Source organism: Panthera onca, chromosome A3, assembly GCF_046562875.1.
Source record: "Panthera onca isolate mPanOnc1 chromosome A3, mPanOnc1 haplotype 2, whole genome shotgun sequence".
NCBI lineage: Eukaryota > Metazoa > Chordata > Mammalia > Carnivora > Felidae > Panthera > Panthera onca.
Genome location: NC_138341.1, coordinates 87,447,280 through 87,453,279, shown reverse-complemented (window position 1 = coordinate 87,453,279; position 6,000 = coordinate 87,447,280). Strand labels below are relative to the sequence as shown.

The 6,000-nt window shown below is 35.1% G+C and overlaps 1 long non-coding RNA gene across 1 annotated transcript in view; it reads left to right on the top strand.

Moving 5' to 3' along the window:
• The first annotated feature begins 856 nt into the window (after positions 1–856).
• Positions 857–6,000, top strand: part of LOC132663676 (uncharacterized) — a 20,136-nt gene continuing 14,992 nt past the window's right edge. Inside the window, exons 1-2 of the long non-coding RNA XR_009603212.3 lie at positions 857–993; positions 4,504–4,670. This is a non-coding gene — a long non-coding RNA (uncharacterized LOC132663676). The remainder of the gene's footprint in view (positions 994–4,503; positions 4,671–6,000) is intronic.

The following is a 6,000-nucleotide window of genomic DNA, read 5'->3' as shown; positions in this document are numbered from 1 at the left end:
CATAAAAATGTTTTGGCCTAGCTCAGTGAAGTTGAAATACCAGAATTACCATATTAGACAGTAGAGGAAGGGATTAAAACATTCTGGGAAGTGTGCTTTACTGGAGTGGAATACACAGTAGTGATGGAAATTCAGTGGTGTTTTCTTTTGTAGGCCAAAGCTAATGGTAGCAGGGGCTCATTGATAGCAGTCAGGGCGACAGGAGATAGGACCTCAAAACAGTAGAGTCAAAGTGGAGGTACTCAATCATAGTAAGTCAGGAGATATAATTATTTTAATAGGCAACAAGATTGGGTTAAGGGGGCATGACACATAGAAAGGTATGACAGTGTATGGCACACAGTGTTCCTGAGCAGTGAACACTACAGATGAGAGATGAAAACAAATGATTTTTCTTTGCTTATAGAGGTGAAGAACACAGTTGTCCCTCTTACCTTGTAGTCTCCTTGGAAGGATAATGGGCATGGGTTCTAATTCCAAACTTTTTGGTATTTAAATAAAATCTCCAAAATTCAGAAAAACTCAAAATTTGGCTTTTATGATCTAGCTCTTCCAAGATCTGAGCTTTGTTTCTCCTGAAATGTAAATATATAGCAAGAAAACACTCCAGTCTTCCCAACATCTTTGGGTATAATCCAGAGCCCTACTGTGGGCAACAGTCATTTAATATAGAAGTTTTCTTATACTTTGGGTCTTATCAATTAACTAGAAAAATGGCCTCAGAGATAATTCTCATGGTATTTAGAGTCACAGAAAGCTTGGGCACTGACAGGAATACTAAGATATCCAGAGAACTCTTGGAATCCCATTGTTCTATGCAATTGTGTCAGATGTAGACTCATGTAGTTGTTAAATTCCAAGTTAGAGTTATACTCTAAAGATCATCATTTACAAAAAATTACTTGGCACCATGAAGGGTCAATTAACTCATTCAAGATTAAACCAAGAATGAAGGGTACCATCTCCTAACTCCTTGGTTCAACTGGGATGAAGGTAAGAAAGTAAAATTTCTAATAGGTCATCAACATGAATGTTGAAAACTTGTTTTACTTTAGCTTATGTTGTTTAAAATTCTCTAAAGTTTTTCTTAAATTAGAAGGTAAATTGAACTAAAATTAATTTTAACTTTTTCCTTTTAGCCATCTTTCTAAAAACAGTGATCTCAGAATTATTTTGAAAATAATAGATGTAAAAAAAGAAGACTGAATCAAATATTCATAAGGCCATTGTCAGATAGATGGGTTTATTTTATGTTATGTTTTAAAATCTCTAGTAGCAAGTGGTTTACTGGAGCTTTATAGTTCTCTCCAAAAAGTGAAATGTAGGAAATACTAAACTTAGTGTTATTTAATAGAAATTTTATTCTAAAAACTGAAATAAAATGAAAAGTAAGTTGTTATGAAATGGAAGCCAATGTGGGTTAGATTTTTTCTGAAGGATAAATGTTGATTCAACCTTAAGTAACAGAAAATAAATCATGCGGCATCCATTGTATCTATTCACGCTCTGTGAACACAGACAAATGTGGTCTGGGCTGCAATTGCTTTGCATGGATTCAGCCCAGATTGTTCCTTGCACTTAAGTCATAGCTCACACTTTATGCCCATGGCCATCTGTTCTTGGGACATTTTAACCTATATAGAGTAATATGGTTTGCAATACTTTTTGGATCCTGATGCTTTTAAACTTCATGTTAATTTCTATTGGTATCCGCCAGCGTATTTCCATTCCTGCCCAAGGATTAACATTTATGAGCTTCGAAGGCCAGCTTTGAGTAGTTTTTTTTTTAAAAAAACACAATTTGCTTTTTCAATCTCCTCTCATTTTTCTTATCTTAAAAAATGATTGAGTTATGTGATGCTTTTAAATGGAATGATCAGAAATATACAAAATAACTAAATTAAAGAAATTTTTTTATTGACTTTTCCAAGCCTACAAACCTCCTATAGACTTTCCATTCCTTACTCTGAGCACAAAGGACTCTTGGTAGGTGGTATTGCCTGAAAATTCCCACATGAATAATGAGATAAACTTTCCCATAGATTTAGTCACTCCTTGTTAACTTTGTATTCATCCATGGACCATAATTTAAGTGCTTGCAGAACAGCACTAAAATTCTGTTACATTAGGTCCTTGAAAAGCCACATAAAGCAAATATAACCTGTAGCTCAATATATTTCAAAACATGACTCTTCTTTCTTCATCCCTAATTTAGAATCCAGGTTTAAAACTAGTTGAATATGACAAGATTCATAGGCAAAATAATTTCCCAAATAGCTAGATAGGTTTTGTCCAATTTTCTCAGTTGGAGTGCTATGTTTATATTTCCATATTTTTACATTGTTTGTGTTCTATCTAACCACCTAACCATTTAGTTATCATATAACTTCAGCCTAATAACAGATAAATGCAATCTTCATTTGGGAATCGGGCTGCAGAGGTTAAGTGGCTTGGTCATACCATTGAGATCCTCAGTCTAAGGCAAAGTAACTAGTGGGAGCTATATGTGTCTTACTTTGCCTTTCCACTCTTACCTAGTGTCTTCCAGGTTATGCCACAATGAGGCCAAAAGCCATGGAGTCTGAGCCATTCTAGTGCTATGGCTCACTCACTCCAGCTGAATTTTGTAGCAACACCAGGGGGGTTTTCACTTATTCCTCTCATTAGTATCCACTACTCTTATTATCAGGCTTTGGGTCCTACCTGGTTTATGTTTTTAACTGCTTCTAGTTCAAAATTAATAAACCAACACAGCATTTTAGCTTCAAAGTACATAGGGCGGTACTTATTTTAAATATAGAACCATAGCTTTTCAACCAAAAATAAAAACAAATTTACCATATGCTTTTTGATTATAGAGAATTTAAATATGAGGAGGGATGCCTGGGTGGCTCAGTTGGTTAAGCATCTGACTCTTGGTTTCGGCTCAGGTCATGATCTCACGGTTCATGAGTTTGAGCCCCACATCTGCACTCAGTGCAGAGCCTGCTTGGGATCTCTCTCTCCCTCTCTCTGCCCATCCCCTGCATGCTCTCTCACTGTCTCTCAAAATAAATAAATAAACTTTCCAAAGTATTAAATAATAGGAGTATTAAATAATACCATTTGGGGGTTCTTCTTTGGGTCACTATACAAAAAATGAAGAAGTAATAATTTGTCCTTATCTTTGTCCTACAAAGAGCTTTGTAGCTCTTTGGATCTCTTGGAATATCTGCCTTAAGAGAATGCTCATGATCAGATTAAACTCTCTTAATACAGGAGTAAAATGAAGAAAGCATACATAGGCTCCAATATACATTGTCTTTTCTAGCTCCTAATTTTCTGTAGTATAGATTTGTGATAAAGCAAAATACAGACTCTCCAGTAGTGGGTCCATGATAGCAGACAAATTGGTATATTTCCTCCTATAACTATTTATTCTTTTCCTTAATTCATCCTGAAGCTCATCCTAGACCTCTTCTCTCTATATACCCAGAGGCACACATGCTTATGATTTAGGCTTAAGGGGCCAAGGTTCTTCTGAGGGTATATATAGTTACACGTTTAAAGACACTTTGATAGAGTTAGGTGAGAGATATTAAAGTACATAGAGAATAATGAGAACCAGTTCTTAGTGATTGGTTGTGTATCCCAGGTCAATAATTATCAAACAGCTATTTGATTTTTAAGATGCAGATTTCTTGGTATTAGTGGAAGAGATATTCTGTCTATTGATTTCTTTGATTCAAAGAAAGTACTGTGTGTGGTGACAGAACTTCTTTTCCAGGAAAAATAATTCACATTGTTTTGAGACATGATATTCATATATTGCCCTAAGATTTATACAAGGTGCAACATTTCCATTTCATATTTATACAGGTTCCAGCAATGAGATGGTTTATTTCAATTCTATTGCATAGTTGCCTGGAAGCACCACTTATATTTTTTTTAAGAGAGGGCCCCAAAAAGCCAAGCCTAGACAATGATCTCCTGAATCTCACCAGGACAATTTAATACAATATCATTACATTGAAAACATTTACATGTATAGCTGAAAATCTACTTAATTTAAGCATAGTTTATATAGTATTGTGACAGACAAAAATATATATTTAGAACCATTATACATATCTGTCTGCTCAGGAGCAAACTTATAATAAATTATACATTATGCCAGGGTAGATTTTCTCGAAGACTAAAAAGAAAATGTTACACTTTATATTTAAAGTACAATGTTAATTCATTATTTCTAAATTAAAAAACCTAATAGCCATTCCACTAAATTCACTTATTTCAGGCTTACATTCATTTTACATTCACATAAAATTCATTACTATTAACTGTAGCAGTGATGTTGAATTTTGACACTGAGAGTTTGAAGGCTTATTGACATTTCAGTCCAAGCTTGATGTTTTAGAAAATATGTGTGAAAAAAACACATTAAAATCATCCAAGAAACATGTTACAATTATTGTAGAAGTATGAAAATAAAATATATGCTTTATTCTAATGCTTTATCCACAGGTATTGCCTCCAGAGGTTAATATATAGCCAGTGTCTAAAATGTTCCTGTCGTTTTATTTTCATGGAGGATGGATTTTTGAAAATTAAGTCCACTGAGCAAAGCTGGAAGTATACAAAGCCTCCAGCACTGCCCATGATGTCAACACAGAGCGAGGGATGAGCATAAGGTATTGTCTTCTGCATGTCACAACTTTGTTTCTTCCTTGGAAATGGAGAAATATGCATGCAAATGAGCCTAAGTAAACATCCTGTGATTGCTGTTTCATTCTTTTTGATCGTCAACATTTTTTTTGTCCTTTTAAAAAACCATCTTGTTAATATTTAGCACATTTGTAAGTGTATTTTATACTAAATTAGATTTTTATAAATCTAGTTTGAGAGTAGGTATGAAATAATGTGTCAAATAAAAATAGAACATTGTCAGGGTGCCTGGGTGGCTCAGTCAGTTAAGCTTGATCTCGCGGTTCATTAGTTCTAGCCCCTAGTCGGGCTCTGTGCTGACAGCTCAGAGCCTGGAGCCTGCTTCAGATTCTGTGTCTCTCTCTGCCCCTTCCCCACTCACACTCTGTGTCTCTGCCTCTTTCTCTCAAAAATAAGTAAACACTAAAAAATTTTTAAAAAAGAACATTTTTTATTGGCTTACATCATTTTAAGTTGCCTAGTTTTTAATGTTTTAGATGAGTTAAACTTTTTTCCCTTTTTATCTTTATACTATTACAAAATAAGTGGAGTGGAAGAAATTTTCATTGTTAATATTTATTCTTTTTCACTGGATTTAAATATGGTTATTGCACATATTGAGCATATTTGGACAACTGTTGCCCAACAAAATTATGAACTATAACATCTTCAAAGAGACTCTACATGCCCGCTTACTCTATTACAATATGGGTGATGTCTTCTATGGAAGCTGATGCATAAATAAGTTGTACAAAAACTTAGGGTGATGGAGTGCATAAAAATAATTATTCAGGCAGTGTGTTGGAGAGCATGGTACATTGGAAAGACTAGATGCATCAGGAACTGTAGTCCCCAACAATTAATCACTTTTCCATGCCAAATGTTTCCATCATTGCACTTTGTCCTTAGTGAGATTCATGCCCAGTTCTCTCCATCCATGTCTGAGAACCTTGGGATTCCCACACCACTTCCAAAAATGTGCTCCTTCCAAGTGCTCTATTGGGTAATAGGCATGGAGTAGATTCTGAGCAGATAGATGAGTAAAAAGAATTCTCTTTTTATTTAAGTATAGATGATGTTTTTATTTATGAGAGAGAGAGTGTGTGTCACCTGGGGAGGGGCAGAGGGAGATAGAGACAGAGACAGAGACAGAGAGACAGAGAGAGGGAGAATCTTAAGCAAGCAGGCTTCATGTCCAATGTGGATCTCCATGTAGGGCTTGATCTCACAATCGTGAGATCATGACTTGAGCTGAAATCAAGAATTGTACATTTAACCGACTGAGTCACCCAGATGCCCCAAAGTATAGATGATGTT